The sequence below is a fragment of the Lissotriton helveticus genome, chromosome 8 (genome assembly GCF_964261635.1).
Source record: "Lissotriton helveticus chromosome 8, aLisHel1.1, whole genome shotgun sequence".
Taxonomy (NCBI): Eukaryota; Metazoa; Chordata; class Amphibia; order Caudata; family Salamandridae; genus Lissotriton; species Lissotriton helveticus.
In genome coordinates, this window is record NC_136069.1 from 1,269,578,991 (window position 1) to 1,269,597,889 (window position 18,899).

The window sequence follows — 18,899 nt, forward strand, 5'->3', positions numbered from 1 at the left end:
TATCAGCGTCTAGGGGTTTATCCATGTGTAGATTAAAATCTCCCAGAAGGATACAGTGCTCAGATCTGAGACACGGCACAGAAAGAGCGGCCTGCAGGTCATCGAAGAAGGTGCCCAGCGGACCAGGAGCCCTGTAGATAATGATCCCAGAACAGGTTTGGCAAGGGGACAATTTAAGGGAGAAACCAAGGGCCTCGCAGCCAGCAATGGTCTCCACCGCGAAAGTCCGGCAGGGGATGCTGTTATCCACTATAATCGCTACTCCACCACCTCTGCCGTTATCTCTATCTCTCCTAAAGATGGTATAATTTGGAGGGATAGCAGCGGCAACATCGGGGGCGGAGCTATCACTCAGCCATGTCTCGGTGAGAAACAGACACATGATTTTAGAGTCTGTTAGCAAATTCCAGATGTCTGTGGAATGCTTGCTGAGTGATCTGGTGTTGAGCAGATAACAGGGGTACTGGGGTGAGTTACATCCGGCAGCACCATCCTCCTTAGGGAAAAGATTCCAACCACAACCCGAACAGCCCTTCCTCAGCGACCGACCGCCCGGGAAGACATGATGGCAAGCAGGCGCAGAATGCCTGAGCGCAGATAACTCGCTAGCTGAATAACATAACATAACACACAATATCTAAAAACACCGAACAAGCTAAAAAGCCTACCACGCCGCCTCGCCGCCCTCCGAGACGCTGACGAGCGCAGACGGGCAGGACTCTGGCACGACTCAGGCACAGAGAAGGCACGCCCGCTGCGCATCACCGCTGCGCGCCATCAGGCGAGCTTTAAATAGGCAGCTCCCCCAGTCCACGAGCGTGAGGACGCTCAAAGATGGCGCTCAGAGAAACACACCACTACAAGATGGCGCTCCCCGCCCTCTGCCTCCCCGGAACCGGACCCGCTAAACAGCGGTGGGTATCCAAACAATTAGAGTGCGGGTGAGTGGCCTGAGACCCTGAGATTAAAACCAGGGGGAAAAGAAAGTAAAATTAAAGAAAATAAAAAACGGGATGATTAAAATCCAGAGTAGCGCTGAGAGAGCGCGCGTGGGCTGCAGCAAAGCGCTGCTGCAATCCTGACCTCAGGTCCAATCAGGTTTATCAAGAATGTGCCTTAGGTAATGCAAATTGTATTAGTTCACGTATAAAGTTATGCATTAGGATGAATGTGTACCATATTAACCCTTTCGCTGCGGCGGCAATTCTGCCGCAGCGCTAAGGGGCGGGGGGGCTGCGCGGCGTTCCGACGCTGGTGACGGAACCGCTCTGTCACGCCCCTCGGGTGGGCTGTGCTTGTGATGGAGCAGTTCCCTCGCGGCCCCGCCCGCTCAATAGAATGCGCCGCGCAGGCACGAAATCAGCGCGGCGCAGGCGCGGCGAGGGGGCCGTGGCGGAACCGCTCCGTGTCCAGCACAGCCCACCCGAGGGGCATGACGTAGCGGTTCCGTCACCAGCGTGGGAGGGGTTAAAGTTTACACGTGTAGATTTGTTTAATTGTGTAATAGAAAGTAATGCATTGGTCATTTCCAAACTGTAATGCTCATATTGTGTCTTTAGAAATGAGTGTTTAAATGTGTAAAGGCCTGATTGCATGTAAGTATAAGAAGAGGCCATGTGGTATTAAGATCGCATATATTAGAAGTGTTTAGAAATGTACTCATGTCATTTAAGGACTAATGTAGTGTTTTGTCAAGAATGTGCCTTAGGTAATGCAAATTGTATTAGTTCACGTACAAAGTGATGCATTAGGATGAATGTGTACCATATTAAAGTTTGCACTTGTAGATTTGTTTAATTGTGTAATGGAAAGTATTGCATTGGTCATTTCCAAAATGTAAGGCTCATATTGTGTCTTTAGAAGTGTTTAAATGCATAAAGGCCTGATTGCATATAAGTATTAGAAGATGCCTGTTTGTGATTTCTTACATTAGCTGAATTGGTAGGCCTGAAATGTATTTTCCTTGGGAAGGCTCCTTTTCTTTAATTAAATAAAAAGAACAGTAGAATCTGTATGCGTGCAAGGTTGCGATGTTTACAAGTTTCCAGTTGCAGGTGCAAGGACACATGTCTCGTTAGACAGAATAACCCTTTTGTTTTAGGAGTTAGGACGGTTGGGCCAGGCACTAAGGGAGGATTCTGGAATGCTGATATGATACTTTGAGTGAAGACCGTGTCTGGAACTCAAGGTCGACCCAACGGTTCTTGGATGAAGTCAGAGTTTTGATGGAAACTTCCAGTGAAAAGGCTTGCCTAGGGGGATATGTTTAGGGCGTGTCTACTGTTTTGGGGATTTTTGTACTAGGGACAGTACCCCGCGGGTGAAGAGAAAGAGGTCTATAGGGTAAGCTAGAAGGAACATTTTAGAATGAGCTCTGTAGCTTTGGCTACTTACCTGTGCTAAGTGAGTGTACGTCTGAGAAAGTCTTCACTGCTAACACCTTTTCTCTTGCCTGGGGAGGATGCTAAGTAGGGTAGGGATGCCACTTTAGTGTTAGTGTAGGGATAGATTAATCTTTATTTTCTTTCTTTAGGTCAATGCGCTCTACTCTTCAACTAGGGACCATAATAGTTTGCCTGATGCTTTTGGAGATTACTTTGATTATAATCTTGAGGTAGTATACACTCAAAATATCTAGTTATTAATATCGATTTGCATTAATATTGAATACAAAATCTAGAATGGACACAATATCGAATGGACAGAATATAGACTACAAAAATATCGGATAGAATAGCAGTAATATCAAATTCAAAATATAGAATGGACAAATTATCGAATGGACAGAATATAGACAACAAAAATATCGAATGGACAAAATATAGACAACAAAAATATAGAATGGACAGAATATAGACAACAAAAATATCGAATTTGAGGTAAGTAAGTTAATATCAATTTTCTAATAATACCCAATTTTTTTAAGTGATTTTGTATGTTAGTATATGTGTGAAAAGTGTATATTTATTTTATAATTTATTTTAAATAATTAATTTTATGGTATTTAATTTTTGCGTAATATAATTCTGTAGTGGGTTGTGGGTTTATAGGGGAATAGGGTGGGAAGTAATTTAATTATAATTATTTAAAAATGTTTATTTATTGGTATTTAATTTGAATTAATTGTTAATTAATTTTTAATTGGCAATTAATTAAAATATATTTGGTAAAACATTTTAATGAATTCATTAATTGATAATTATGTTAATTGTATTAATTTATTTTCTGTAGCGGGTTATGAGTTTATTGGGGAATAGGGTGGGAAGTAGTTTAATTATAATTAATTAATTTTTTTAATTTATTTATTGGTATTTATTTTAAATTAAGTGTTAATTAATTGTTAATTGGTAATTAATTAAAATATAATTGGTAATTAATTTTAATTGATTGATTAATTGATAATTACGTGAATTTTATTAATTTATTTATTTTCTGTAGCGGGTTGTGGGTTTATAGGGGAATAGGGTGGGAAGTAATTTAATTATAAATAATTACATTTTTAAACGTATTTATTGGTATTTATTTTGAATTAATTGTTATTTACATTTTTAATTGGTAATTAATTAAAATATAATTGGTAATTAATTTTAATTAATTGATTAACTGATAATTATGTTAATTTTATTAATGTATTTTCTGTTGCGGGTTGTGTGTTTATAGGGGAATAGGGTAGGTAGTAATTTAATTGTAATTAATTAAATATTTTAATTTATTTATTGTTTTTTTGTTGTAATTTTTAAGTATTTTTAAATTGTTAATTAATTAATTGTTAATTGGTAAATAATTTGTATTAATAGGTAATACATTTTAATATTTCATTTTTATTTGTATTTGTAATTAATTAATTACTATATTATATAAAATTGTTAATTACTTTTAATTAATTTGTAATTGGTATTAATATTTAATTTATTTTTATTCATATATGAAGTATTTACTTTCCCTACTGTTGCACTCTCTGGAGTGGGAATGATAATTTTAACCCCTACGCTATCCAACACTTTCCCTACTGTTGCACTCTCTGGAGTGGGAATAGTAATTTTTACTCCCATGCTATCCAACGTTTTCCCTACTGTCGCACTCTCTGGAGTGGGAAATATTAATGTTACCCTCATGCTATCCAACGCTTTCCCTGCAGTTGCACTCACTGGAGGGGAATAGTAATTTTTACTCCTACGCTATCCAACGCTTTCCCTACTGTTGCACTCACTGGAGTGGGAATAGTAATTTTAACTCCTACGCTATCCAACACTTTTGTTGCACTCTGTGGAGTGGGAATAGTAATTTTTACTCCTACGCTATCCAACGCTTTCCCTACTGTTGCACTCACTGGAGTGGGAATAGTAATTTTTACCCTTCCGCTATCCAATGCTTTCCCTACTGTTGCACTCACTGGAGTGGGAATAGTACATTTCATGCCTACGCTATCCAACGCTTTCCCTACTGTTGCACTCTCTGGAGTGGGAATAGTAATTTTTACCCCTATGCTATCCAACACTTTTGTTGCACTCTGTGGAGTGGGAATAGTAATTTTTACTCCTACGCTATCCAACGCTTTCCCTACTGTTGCACTCTCTGGTGTGGGAATAGTAATTTTTACACTTCCGCTATCCAATGCTTTCCCTACTGTTGCACTCACTGGAGTGGGAATAGTACATTTTATGCCTACGCTATCCAACGCTTTCCCTACTGTTGCACTCTCTGGAGTGGGAATAGTAAGTTTTACCCCTACGCTATCCAACACTTTCCCTACTGTTGCACTCACTGGAGTGGGAATAGTAATTTTTACCTCTACGCTATCCAACGCTTTCCCTACTGTTGCCAATGGATTTGAGAGGGCCGAGACCAAAATCTTTTGCCGAATTAAGATGCAGATTTGAGGATATGGGACCAGACAGAGGAAAATCAGAGTGACAGAATGACAGGAGACGGGGATCATGGAAGCACAGAGAACAGGCCAGTACTCACGGACACCAATGAACAAAATAGATGCAGAGAACAGGACAGCGAAAGCAGGGAGTCGAGTTTTGCATCTAGTCGGGGTACTCTAGAGGTGGCTATAAAGGCGAAGATGTTAGATGTGATGAGGCTAAAAGCAGAAGTGGATGAGATAGTTGAAGGAAACTTGCCTTTGGAGAGAGTGGAACTTTATGAACCAGACGAGTTCTTGTTTGTAGCAAAGGATATGACCCATAAGGCAAGGTCAGCACATGAGAAACTAACTGAATTGGCAAACAGATGTGAGGTGGATTTGTCTAAAACAAAAATGTTACAGGGGAACCACCGATTGCAGTATAGTGACCAAGACTTAGAGGAGAAGAGGGTCATTGGGCTAAAGATACACATTAGACAACTGATCATGGGGATAGGAGCATGGAGCATGCTAGATAAGTGGGAAAAAAGATGGTCTAAGAAGGGTACCAAAAAGAGTGTAGCCGAGACACCACCTCCAGGAGGGGGAACGTTAGGTGTAGGGAACTACCCTTTGCGAGGGGTATCTAGTAGAGGTGATTTAGCAGCATTCACACATGATTTCCCTAAGTAGAGGGAGAGGCCAGTCGAGTGGTACAAACAGGTTGATCGGTTTGTTAAGATCTCAAAGGTATTTTGGATTGGTTTGAGCACACTATTTTATATTGTGGGCCCGAGTGATGTGTGGGTAGTTTGTAAAGTTGCAATTGAGTGGCCTACCTCTGAGCCAGATAGGGATGCTGCCACAAATGGTCCTTCACCTATTGTCGTGAAGAAGTATGAGCAAGCGATTAAGTGGCTGAAGTACAAGATATCACCACAGGATATTGATTGGGTCAAGACAGATCGGACAGTCCAGGAACCTAGGGAGACAGTGCATGAGTACAATGAGAGGGTCTTGCAAGTCTTTAAACAGTATAGGGGGAAGGATACCTTAGACCCCAAAGACATGGGACAGTTTGTCTCCCAGTTTGTCTCAGGTCTGAGACCTGAGATTTGTCTCATGATCCAACAGCATTTGAACTGCTGGCAGAACAAACCGGTAGATGGGATATTGCGATATGCCAGGTATTGCAGCGATGAAGTGGATTTGAAGCATAGAAAGCTTAAGAATACGCTGATGTTAGTCCAGATGCAAGCAGTTGATAAAGGAGCTCAAATGCAGTCAAATGGAGGAACGCTAGGAAGGAGACAGAATGGTCAAAACCAAGGAAAGTGAAATTCAGGGGACTCCAAAGCTAGAGTAGACAAGACAACACAGAAAAAGACTAATGCGTGTCATCTTTGTCACCAGATTGGACATTGTAGATGCGAGTGTCGCTTGAACCCAGTGAATCAGCTACAGCAGGAGGGAGAGACAGTACAGGTGTCTGAAGTGGCAAATACTGTGATGAGACAAAGATCGATGAAAGGGGGGACGCTAGCTCCACCAGTGCAGGTTCCCCAGCCACCGAGGATCCTGCAAGGGTCTCAGACTTACCTGCAGATACCTCTTTTTAGTGGTAACGATGAGTGCTACTTAGACCCGTTGGCATGACGGTGCCTGAGGAGGAAGGAAGACTGTTCTCTTTGGGCAGTTTTGGAGGTAGACCAGAGGGGACCATTTTTGGAAGCTGATGTTGATGGTCACCCTATCACCTTTTTGGTTGACACTGGTGCTACCCGTTCTACTGTAAGATCTGCAGTAGTCCCCAACCTACCCCTCTCGGGACAATCAATCCAAGTTGTAGGCGTTACAAACAAGAGAATGAAAAACCCATTGACTGAGCCAATTCCTGTAAGGATAGGAAATTTCCGAGATAGACATCAGTTTGTGGTATGTGATTCAAGCCCAGTCTGCTTGCTACGAAGAGATCTCTTGTGCAAGCTCAACTGTACTATCTTTTGCACCCCCAAGGGAGTGGAATTGCAGACTAATGATGATGATGCTACCTTCAAGGTTGCAAATCAGCATTTGTGCGTGGAAATGTATCCCGTGGTGACAGTGGAAGAGCTTCCACTTGGCTTGAGAGACTCGGTCTCACAGAAAGTATGGGACTTCACAGGAGAAGACAATGATCTGATCATGGGAGCTGAGCCGTCTCATAAAGAAACTATATAAGAAACAAATATGGAATGAGAAATAACATGAGGTGAACACCTTCTGGGCAAAAATATACAACGCAAAAAAAACTGACTTCAGAGCATTCTGGTTGCAGGTAAATTCTTTGAACAGACCTGCAAACACTGTAAGCATGACCTGTATCACAGAAACGGCATGGGTAAAGCATTTACTTGACACCTTTTCAATACATTTCTGAACAGATTTTCCATCAAAAGTAGTCTCAGTATTAAAAACATCAAATGCAGAGACACAGCCGGTAACAGTCTATGATGTGATAAACATCTCGCACAACAATCAGAAAGGTCCAGACGAAACACCACAACCATATGATGAACTAGAAATCCTACAAACAATAAAGAAAAGCAGGCAAGACAGTGCACCTGGACCGAATGGCATCCCCCAGGCAATTTACAAGGAAGATCCCCATTTTTGGGCCAGTCATTTTAACAACTATTCCAGATAATACATACCACCAGTCGGATTCCGGGAAGCTGGAGAGGGGCAGTCATTAACCCAATATAGAAAAGCGGTGATCCGAAAAACCCTGCAAATTACCGTCTCATAGCACTCATTGACGCCGAGGCTAAATACTATGCCTCACTGGTATTAGCTGATCTCACAAAATGGTTCGATGACAACAATAAAATTCTTGTGAATCAGTCCAGGTTTCGCCGTGGCACAGGCACCATGGCGAACGCCATAGCAATAAGCCTGATAGCTGAAAAAAGCCTGCAAAATCATCAAAGCCTATATCTATGTTTCGTGGATTTCAAGGCGGCCTTCGACCGCGTCTGCCGACAATTACTCTGGGCCAAACTAAAGCAGCAGGGACTACCAAACGCGATCTTAAACCCAATAATGGAACTATACACCAACACCTGGATGCAGGTAAAGATCGACAACGGTCATCGGCTCACTCAGAAAATCAGTGCGTGTGAAGGATTAAAGCAAGGCTGTGTTTTGGCCCCTCATCTGTTCAAATTATTTATGGCCGATCTGTCATCAAGGCTAGATGGGGTCAATGCACATGCCCCACGGCTAGGAACATTGCCCCTCACGCATCTTTCCTATGCCGATGACGTTGTTCTCCTTAGTCATACAAAAATAGGACTTCAACGCCTTATGCAGGAACTGGCTGAATACACCGAACAGAATCTCTTGGAAATAAATACCAAGAAAACACAGGTCATGATAATAACTCTCCGCCGTATAAAACCATCTAATTTTACAATCGATAATAGGAAACTGGAAGTAGTGGAAAGCTACAAGTACCTGGGGATAGATCTGGATAGACGGTTTACTTTTTGCACGCACTTTGATACCATTGAGAAGAAAGGTACAGCTCTACTACATGCATTTAGCACTTTATCTAAGCAGTTAAAGGGTCCCCTGTTCACTCCCCTCCTAACAGTTATTAAAGCTAAGCTAATTCCAACAATAGCCTATGGCATTGTGTTACACTGTGGAAGGAGTGCTCCGCTCTTAGACAAAATTCAAACAAGAGTGTATAAACGCGTATTTAGTGTACCATGCGATGCCTCACCTGCTCAGGCTCGGCTTAAATTTGGCATGCAACTGCAAACCTTGCATAAAAACTACGAGACAGTCAAATTTTGGTACAGCATTTGGTTGAACCGCGAATCTGAAATCAACATTGCAATCTGGTAAGCTATGCAAAACAATCCCAACTCTAAGTATGCGAAGTATTTAAAATCCTCCCTTGAAATCACTGAGTTGGCACCGTTGTGGAATAGGAAGCATATCTTCATTCAAACAGGTAGCAAAAAGGCAGCCAACATGCATTCTCTGACCAATGATAAAGCAACCTTGAGACATCGATCACATGCATGGATGATATTACATTCCTACAAAAAGCCGGCACCCGCAGCCTATTTAGGGGCAAACTTTGCTTCTGCGGGAGTTTTCAGCTCCCGTAGAAAAAAGGTCGTACGGAGCGTACCCAACACGAATCGTACTTGCCGGGTCTGAAAAAGCAGCCGCGAACCGTACAGACGTCGCGTACAGTGGGTTCCGGGGCGAATCGTACGGGATATGATTCGTACGGTCTCTGTATGATTCGTACGGAGTACGGCTCTTGGTACGAATCATACTTCGTCGTACGTACGGGACATTTACAGGTACGATTCGTACGGGGAAAAAACGCTCCGTACGATGATTCGGAGCGCTTTTTACCGGATCGGATTCGACCCCTTGGTCTGAAGGAGTGCAACTTATGTGGTGCTGCTGTGCAAGATATGATTCATCTGATTTGCATTTGTCCAGCACTAGATAGTGATCGTCGAAGCTTACTAAAGGCAAAATTCTATGAAAAAGGTATTCGTGCATGCCGCACAGCGATTCTGCAAATGTTGGACTCAGTGGACCCTCAATTCATTTGTAGAGCAATGAAGTATGTTAATAATTTTGAAAACAAAAAAAGAGACTAAAAAAACTAGAACCTCTTGAACTTTTAAAACGTATTTTCATTAATTTTGAATGAGCATTGGAATCATTAGGACTTACAGAATTGCCAATGTTCTTTCTTTTTTTTATACTAATAGTGTATTAAAATGAGTTTTCTCCTTTTTATAGATATTTTTTAACTAATTCTGTTTGTAATATTGTAACGGTTTTTATTAACTATACAATAAAAGAATTTTTCATTTTAAGAGCCAGTTAAGATTCAGGTTAAGCAGAATGTTGAGTTTCCAAGGAATCCTCAGTATATTTGAAACCAGAAACGAGTGCAGGGATCAAACCTGTGATTGACTCCATGATTAAGCAAGGGATCCTGAAAGAGATAATGGGCAGTCTATGCAACTCACAGATTATGGGATTGCAGAAACCGAGTGGCAAATTTAGGATTGTGCAGGATCTGCACAAGGTTAATAATATAGTTGTTCCATGTTGTCCAGTGGTACTGAATCCATCAGTGATATTGTTCCAGAACCAATGTAAAGCAGGATGGTTCATGGTGATTGATTGGTGTCAAGCTTTCTTTTCAATACCCTTACATGAGGAGCGCCAGTTCCTTTTTGCGTTCAAGCTGGAAAACCATGTGTTAACATGGTGTCATATCCCTCAGGGGTATACAGAGAATCCATCGATCATTAATCAGATCTTGAAAAAGAATCTTGAGAGTCTGGTGCTGCCGCAGAACTCTGTTCTTGTGCTGTAAATAGATGATCTCCTTGTTGTGTCTAAAATTGAAGATGAGTGCAGGATTGAAACCATTGCCTTACTGAATCATTTGGCAGAAAATGGACACAAGGTGTCCCCAAACAAGCTACAGTACTGTTTGAATGAGGTGCATTATTTGGGGCACCGAATTGAGAAAGGAAAGAGGACAGTGTCACCCGACAGAATTGAGGCAATAATGAGTATGGCTGTGCCTACCATGCAGAGGGAGGTCAGAATGTTCATAGGGATGGTGGGCTACTGTCACCAGTGGGTTCCCAATTTCGCTTTGAAAGTGAAGCCCTTGCAGAGACTGATGCACAAGGATGTGACTGATCCGGTACCATGGGACAATGGCTGTATGAAGGCGTTCTTGGAGTTACGAGAAGACCTTTGTCGTGCTCCGGCACTGGGAATGCCTGACTACAACAAACCTTTTCATTATTCTGTTTTGAACAAGAAGGTTGTGCATTATCAGTTCTGACTCAGGATCATGGAGGTGTCCGTAGACCAGTTGCCTATTTCTCAGCTACTTTAGATCCAGTAGCTTCAGCTTTGCCTGGATGTCTCAAATCCGTTGCTGCAACGGGTGTCAGCATTGACAGATGTGAAAGCATTGTGATGGGGCATCCTTTGATTGTATATGTACCCCATTCTGTTGAACTGTTGATGACAAGGACCAAGACATAGCACCTGACCAACAATAGGCTAACACGCTACGAGCAAGTCATTCTTGCTGCGGAGAATGTGACCATTAGGAGCTGTTCTGTTTTGAATCCTGTCACATTGATGACATTACCAAACACATTTGATGAGGATTGCGTGGATCACGACGGTCTTGATGTGACTGAACTTTGCACTAAACCGAGACCTGACATTGTAGATGAGCCATTGTCTGACCCTGATGAGATTTTCTTTGTCGATGGTTCATGCTTAAGAGACAGTGTCGGTCAGTTGAAAGAGGCGTTGCTGTATGCACCATTACAAGAGTCGTTGAAGCTGCTTGACTAGAAGGAGTGTACTCCGCACAGGTAGTTAAAATCATTGCCTTGACTCGTGCCTATTTGGCCATTGATCAAATTTGAATTACAATTTACAGTGACAGCCAGTACGGGTTTGGTGTGGTTCACGATTTTGGTCAATTGTGGTCCCAGAGAGGTTACATGACATCGTCTGGATCACCCATTAGGAATGGGGAGTTTGTGAGGAGGTTGCAGATGAGGTTGTACGTTTCAGTGCCGAACAAGGTTGCATTTTCACAGAAAACTACACAGGGGAGAGCCAAGAAACGAAGTTCAACATGATGTTGGCCATGGAGTATACTTGGGATGAACTCAAGTGTCTTCAGGAACAGGTTTCAGAACAGGAAAAGTGTGTGTGGATGAAATCAGGATGTACGATAGGAGATTTTGACATTTGGGTTTCAAGTGATGGAAGGGCTTTGTTGCCGGATGATTTGTTGAACCCGATGGCAGGACAGATTTATGGTGCGGTATATCTAGGGAGAGATGCAATGATGCGAGTGTTCAGACAAACGTGGTACAATCCACGATTTCGTGCAGTGGCGGAAGCTGTGTGTCAAAGGTGTGTCACGTGTCAACAGATGAATGCTGGAAAGAAGAGAGTGGCTACCTTAAGCCACATTGGGAGGTTGGGGGGACATTTCAATAGAATGCAGTTAGATTTCATTGAGATGCCTAGGTGCAACAGGTTGAGGTACATTTTGGTGGATGTGTGTGTTTTCTCAAGGTGGGTAGAGGCTTACCCAATGCGGAGGTGTGATGCACTCACTGTAGCTAAGTTACTGTTGAGGGAGCTCATACCTAGGTTTGGGTTTCCGACCTCTTTGGAATCAGACAGAGGAACTAATTTCCATAGCAAAATCATGAAGATGCTTTCACAGCATTGAATGTTGACCACAGACTCCATTGTAACTATTGTCCAGAGGCTTCTGGAATAGTGGAGCAGGTTAATGGGACTTTGAAAGCTCGGATGGCAAAAGTGTGTTCTTCTATGTCTCTGAAGTGGCCTGATGCCTTGCCACTGGTACTAATGAGTATCCGTAGTAGACCAGACAGGAGAACAGGTCTTTCACCCCATGAAGTGTTGATGGGGAGAGCTATGAGATTACCAGCAGTGCCATCGACAGCTTTGATAAACATCACAGATGATCTAAACCTTGATTATTGAAAGGGACTCGCTGATGTGATCCGTTCTGTGTCACATCAGGAGCAGGCTGCTGCTGTTCTGGCTTCAAGTGACCTCTGCCATGACCTAAGTCCTGGGGACTGGGTGCTGGTTTGGAAGCATGTGAGAAATAGCTGCTTGGATGTTTGCTGGAGAGGCCCTTACCAGATTATTTTGGTAACAAACACTGCAGTGTAATGCAGAGAATTGACAAACTGGGTGCATGCTTCTCACACCCGCAGAGTTTCAGCACCCTTGGAAGAAACAGCTCCTCTCCCGAATAAAAATCCAGCTGTGGTGACAGTACCACAGGAGGGGTCAAGCCAAGCTGTGAGGTTGGCTGACAAAGCTGGTTACTTACAAGACCGAGCTGAGGAGGGTCACGGAAATAGCGACACTGAAACTGCTTCAGAAGGAGGAAGTTGCTGTGAAGGTGATCCCGAATCAGACTCAGCAGAAGGAGATCGTGAGCAGGGTGAACGAGGAAAGAGCAGAAGAACGAGACGCGCAGAAAAAATGTGGCCTGAAAGACGGAGGTGACTGATTATGAATCTGGCTTCTGAGAGAGATCTTGCTCCTGTGTCGGAAGACTCGGAATCAGAAGAAGCCGAAGAAGGAAAAGCATGTGGAGATCTGAGAAGGTCAAGATGAACGAGAGTGCCTTGACAGAGATACGCAACCCTGCAGTGGACATATGTTGTTACAAATGCCGGGATTGCTGAGTTCCTGGAGATTGAGGTCAGTGACAGTGGTCAGCAACAGCCCAAACGTGAAGATTGATGTGGTGTTGTTGATTCCAGGCCTTCAAATCGAAGGAGTGTTCACCTTTATTGTTCCGAATCCCCCGACTTTGAGTGGAGTATGTGACTTGGTTCTGAATAGACTGGTATTTCCTACCATTGGTGTTGAAGTTCCATCTCACAAAATAATTTTTCTTCTTCTTGAGCTTTTGCAGCATGTTCTAGAGATAATTGGAGCAAGTTTGATTCTGAATTAAAGGAGATAACCTAGGTCCGAGTGGAAAAAGAAATTTAAGGACTTCCCGCAGAGGATGGAGAAGGGTTAAATTTGTTTTTGCATTGTGTAAATGAGGAACTGAAATCGAAAAGGGGACTTCCAGCTTTCCAAAGAGTTGTTCGAACTGGTTCACAAGCAATTGAAGGAGGGGGAAAAGAGACCTTTGAGTGTTCGTTGCTGAACTGAGTACTTTTGAAAACATTTCTGAGACCATGGAGGCTGGAAACCCAAATTGTAGATCTGGATGTATAGTAGGTACAGTTGTAGGTGGAGTTATAATTTTCATAATCCTAGTAGTTATAGTCTCATATTTAGCCCCACATGAGCAAGCAGTGGAGGTACAGGGAACACCTACACCTACTACTCCGAGCAAGAAAGAGGTCAATATAGGAGATGAGAGATCTCTGCTGCTAGAGGAGAGTCGCAGGTTTCATATAGATCTTTCTAGAAGTGATTTTAAGTTTAATGCATATGCAAAGTTGTTGTATGAATATATTGATGCGTTGGATGCAAAAACCTGTTATGTGTGTATGTAGTTACCTGCCTCAGTGGACGAGGGTATTCAATATCATCACCTTCCACTGACATATAGTATTTCTTGTAGTTTGTTGTTTAGCATCTTTTATGGACGAGGTCAGTTTGAGTATTTTTTTTCCAATTATGATTCAGTGCTTCCTGAAGTGCCAAATTATAAGCTTTTGAACAAGTATGAATATTACAAAACAGAGGATAGGCTTAGAAAGTTTTTCATACTGTTTTGGATCTAGATACTGTATATGCTCATCGACATAATCTGACATGTTTATTGTCCGATGTAGAGAAAGAGGTAATAGATCAGGTTGGAAGATAGATATAGAAAACAAACACAGTTACGAGATTCAGGAAAAGGCAGAGTGGATTGGACGGATGAAGAAAAGTTACATAAATCGAATGGGAGTTATGATCTGATAGCGCTAGATGAAGAACAGAGAGGGAAGCTGTGTACAAGATGTCACCAGATGTATTATGAGAATGTTGCAGTGGGACAGACCACGTGTGATCATGTCTTCACTTTAGAAGATTCAGCAAAGGACTTTTTTCAGGGTTCTGCGCAAATGATACCAACTGTGTTTTATGTCTGTGGAAAAAATGCATATGTGAGACTGCCTGTGAAATGGTATGGCACGTGTTATCTAGCATTCATTTTCCCTAAGATTTATCATGCAGAGGGGGCTAGAAGTCTTAGAAGGAGGAAGACATTCGAGGGTGAAGAGGGTCGAAAGTGTAGGAGCAATTGTTGGAGATGTCATTGGAGCAATGATACCAGGTTTGGGAGTGATTCTGAATGATGTGAAGATCAGAAGACTGGCAACTGTTGTTGATGAGCTGTCAATGAGTACAGCTAAGTCGCTGGTGCTGGTTGAAGGAGAGATGTTGTCAATAAGGGCTATGGTTTTGCAAGATCGTCTTGCTTTAGATGCCCTTTTAGCAAAAGAGGGTGGAGTGTGTAAACCTTTGAAGGTTCAAGAGTGCTTTACTTATATACCAGATAACAGCAAAGATCTGGAGAAATATATAAGTAACATCACTACTATTCATCAGGAGATTGAGGATCTGACTGAAGAAGGCGTTTGGGAGAAAGTTGGCAAGGGATTTAGTCAGGTGGAAGGTTGATGTGTGAACTTGGGAAAGGGTTTCCTTGGCTATGTGTTGAAACCTCTCGTTATATTTGTGGCTTGTGTGATTGGGTTGTGGGGTTTGATGAGGGCTTACAAGTGGTATAAGTCCAACAGGATTGAGAGATCACTGAGAGAGCAAGAGAGGAGAATGGAAAGATTGCAGGACAGTCAATATCAGAATCTTAAAAACATGGAGCTGCTCAGATGAGGTAGAATGGCGACAAGTTCTGTTTATGTTGGTTCTTTCTCCAAGGATTGTGTGTTTTTGGTGATGATACGGGTCATCAAAGGGGGGAACTGATAGAGCGCTATGTTATTCTGAAAATTGTAGGGGTGCATTATAATCATGGGTAGTCAGCACCCACATATTTAGAGGACTGTATTAACGTGTGATTATTAGAAATGTGGTATTAAGATCGCATATATTAGAAGTGTTTAGAAATGTACTCATGTCATTTAAGGACTAATGTAGTGTTTTGTCAAGAATGTGCCTTAGGTAATGCAAATTGTATTAGTTCACGTACAAAGTGATGCATTAGGATGAATGTGTACCATATTAAAGTTTGCACTTGTAGATTTGTTTAATTGTGTAATGGAAAGTATTGCATTGGTCATTTCCAAATTGTAAGGCTCATATTGTGTCTTTAGAAGTGTTTAAATGCATAAAGGCCTGATTGCATATAAGTATTAGAAGATGCCTGTTTGTGATTTCTTACATTAGCTGAATTAGTAGGCCTGAAATGTATTTTCCTTGGGAAGGCTCCTTTTCTTTAATTAAATAAAAAGAACAGTAGAATCTGTATGCGTGCAAGGTTGAGATGTTTACAAGTTTCCAGTTGCAAGTGCAAGGACACATGTCTTGTTAGGCAGAATAACCCTTTTGTTTTAGGAGTTAGGACAGTTGGGCCAGGCACCAAGGGATGATTCTGGAATGCTGATACGATACTTTGAGTGAAGATGGTGTTTGGAACTCCAGTGTCATCACAACTTTAATATCATAATGTGCTAACAAATTAGGATCTTAAAGGGCACTTGTGAAATGTTCCAGTGCTTCGAAGGAATATTAAGCAAGCCTGGCCTTCCCAAACGTGTTGAAGATTTACTTGCCCCAAGAAATTTTTCATAAATGAGTCTTAAAATGGTGCAATTTCTAAAGAGCTATAAGTGATAAAGAGACTTCATAAAATACAATGGCAAGTGGCCTATCACGTACATTAGCCTATAGCTACACTTTAATGGTGTGCATTTTTTTCTAGCTCCCTCAAGTAGATTCTTGGTCATATGTAATGACTGAAAAACATATTGGAAGGGGAAGGGTGCATGGATGGTTAGAAGAACACAATCCTATAATCTGCAGAAAGTACGGGTGGCTAGAGTGCCCTTATAGGCTAATAAAGCTGACTGCTTATAATATTCTTACACTTTGGAGTTTCACATAGCACTAGTGCAATCATTTTGCCGCCAAACATCACCTTTTCAGGTCAAGAAAATTCATAAATTATGCTAACAAACACAATTGATTCATTTCTAAAACATAAACTCAGTTCCCGTATATGATAGTTTCTAATTGTTTTGAAAAGTGTGCCCTATTTTAAGAGTATCATGAACCGGGGGCAGCTTGGTTTCACTTGGGGGAGGGAATACCTCAACTTATTTTACTTTAGTGTAATTATGTCAAATTACTTTAAAATTCTGTGAGATGACACAGAATTACTAAAGGAGTGTAACCCATCATATAGCCCTACTGTCTTACCTCAAAAAGCACCCTACCTGCATGAAAGCAGCGATGTGTCAGTTTTATTGCACCTGCAGGAGAAACTCTTTCACCACTATGGATGCACCGTATTTAGAAAACGGTGCACCATGATGCAGAGTTTTTTGCTGCATTGCTGGAGTTAACATGAAAACCGATGCAACCCCGCAGTGCATCAAAATTAGAGGCGATGCGTCAGTTTTAACTGACGCATTGACTATTGAATGCGGACCAAAGTGTTTAAGCGTAAAAAGGTGACGAAGTCACTTTGCACTCAAACATATTGGTCCTGGAGGGGACACATACAAGTGGGGGCATAGTGCCCACTTGTATGTGTGACATTAGCACGTAATGTGACAAACTGTGACATTACATGCATATACTTACCTTAGGTGGCTCACTTACCTCGTGACTTGATTGCATATTGCAATCAAGTCACTACAGCTGGTGTGATCCCTTAGGCACAGCTAATGCATCATCCCTATGCCTGGATTTGGCAGCCGTACGAATTGTGATGCATTGACAGCTCAACTAAAGGCTGCAACAATAAAAAAAAGTTGTAAATACCATTGCAGGTGAAAACTGATGCAGCCTGTAAAAAAGTGACACATCTGCATCAATGTAAATATGGAGCAGAAGCATCGCCGCCGTTGCACCTAAAAAAGTGATGCAATGGTGGTGCAAAGAGGCACAAGGTGCTTGTAAATCTGCCCCAAAATGTTTGGTCAATCCACTTGATTCTGAAGTGCTGGTGCTGCTCCAGCCATTTTCGCACACACAAGCACATGCAGACATATAATTACACATTGATGTGAAAACTCTCACACACACATACTAGATGAGAATGAATTACTTAAGGCTTGAGCTAGGCTAGAGCCAGATACCTAGTTCTGGATCAGCTCAACATCCTTTTGGACACCAAAACAGTCGATCTTTCATGAAGCTGTTGCCTGCCACCCGTGCTCTAACCATGTGCGCCAAGAACTAACAACAAACTATTAACTTTTGAGATATTTAAAATTGCCGAATGTTCATTTGGTAACCAGAAACCCTGCAATTGATCCCAGCTTGACCAGGTTGTGTGTTCTTAGGCAAATATTTTATTTCACTCTGCTCTGCTTTTCTTCTTTATGGTATATGAGGGAACATTAAAATACCTGCGTTCAGGACGTGTGAGGTTCCGTGACAATTTTAAGTGATGTTTTCGACTCGCACGAATATGGTCGAGTCTGGTATCTAAGAACAGCAAATGACGAGTTTAGTAAGTGTGCGCAGTTTCGCTGTGCTAACTTAAACCGTTCGTTTGATATGTGGGTTTTTCATCTGTACCCACGGGTTCCATCTTAGATACGGCATCCATTTTGTCTCTTGCCCTCAAGTAGCCAGCGAACGGACACTGTCCGCTTCGTCACCCTGGGACTCTCAGGATATTTGTGGAAGACACATGTACTTTGTAAATATCTTTTACGATGAGGGGGATGATACTGTAAGGCAGATGGCCCCGCTCGAGGCTCATCTTGCCGTCCGGTTTATTGTCTCAGCCGTGCATCTCATTAGGCACGTCCCTTTGATGCCTGTATCTCGTGTTTCCCGATACCTCCCCTTTTACACCCTTTTCGATTTCCCCACTGTCTCCATCTCTCTCTGCACCTGTCTTTGTCCCTATTTCGATCTGTTTTACTGCCGATTGGAATTCACTAATGTTGGGAAGATGGGTTTTTACAGTTGGGAACCGCCAAATGTTTCCGCACTTATGTTCCGGACCTTATGTGTACCAAAGTGACCAAAGCGACCCCTCTGAGGGATAATTATGGGAACCAGGTTGTAAACTTTTGTGTACCATGTTGTCCTATGAGTTAATTTTGTATAAAAGGAGCGATCCACAGAACCAATTTGAAGCAGTCTCCCCAAGTTGCACGTGTTGTACTTGTTGTGACTTCTGTGTTCCCTGCAGTAAATAAACCTTGAATCTTTGACGCCGAAGGAAGTGTCCCGTGTCTCTGTAGTTTGTGCGCCGAAACAGGTATCCCAT